This window comes from Oreochromis aureus, linkage group 3 (genome assembly GCF_013358895.1).
Source record: "Oreochromis aureus strain Israel breed Guangdong linkage group 3, ZZ_aureus, whole genome shotgun sequence".
NCBI classification, from domain to species: domain Eukaryota; kingdom Metazoa; phylum Chordata; class Actinopteri; order Cichliformes; family Cichlidae; genus Oreochromis; species Oreochromis aureus.
In genome coordinates, this window is record NC_052944.1 from 40,635,944 (window position 1) to 40,636,832 (window position 889).

An 889-nucleotide genomic window follows, 5' to 3' on the forward strand; every position below is an offset into this window, starting at 1 on the left:
TTTCAATCTTTGGCTTCAGTTTCTTTAAAAGTTTGTGTTTAGGAGTTTTGTCTTTAGGATGAACCAGTTTCTGTCTGAATGTGTTGCTGGGTCTGAAATGCACTTGGGATGTCATGCTTGGAGAAAATTCTCCTGAGTTTCTCTGATACACCGGCTACATATGGAATGACAATGTTGTTGCGTCTGTCCTTTAGATGCAGATGGAAAGAAAGACAAAGGTCACTCTTTCGAGGATGCCAATGTTCACATTTTGGACAGAGAAGACAGATGGTTTGGAAGAGGAGTGAAAGAAGCCATTTATGTCCACTTTGAACAGAGGCGGTGGCTTACGACACCAACTGTCTGCCATCTATAATCCAGTTTTGAGATCCCTTCCCAGACGCCTTTATGCCCACTCACACCCTGGGCTATCTGACCTCAGGAAATCACATGATAGGGTGGGGCTAGGTTTCACAATGAGCTCACCCGAAACCCTGGCTGATTGTGACCCACACCCGTTTTCACACCTTGGCTCATGTGATTAGGTAGAGGATCATCAGAGGGTCCTTTTGTCCCTCTTTGGGGGGTTACTCCCACCGGGTTTAAATCTGGGACTCTCCACCATGTGACCCTAGAACTGAAGAAGCTTCTCGGATGAGAGGTGAAACGTCTTCAAGCAACTTAAAGAAGTCCAGACGCTTTTCTTTCCAAGCTCTTTAGACGATAGCAGCTAAGATGAACAGGCACATGGGTCAATACATGAGCGAACACAGAAAGGGATTGGCAACGATACCAAACATCAGCTACTGGTAGACCAAACAGTTGCCCGAGACTGCAAGACTAGGCTAACAAACCTGTGCACTGCCTGGATTGACTACAAGAAGGCTTGTGACTCGATGTCCCACAGCTG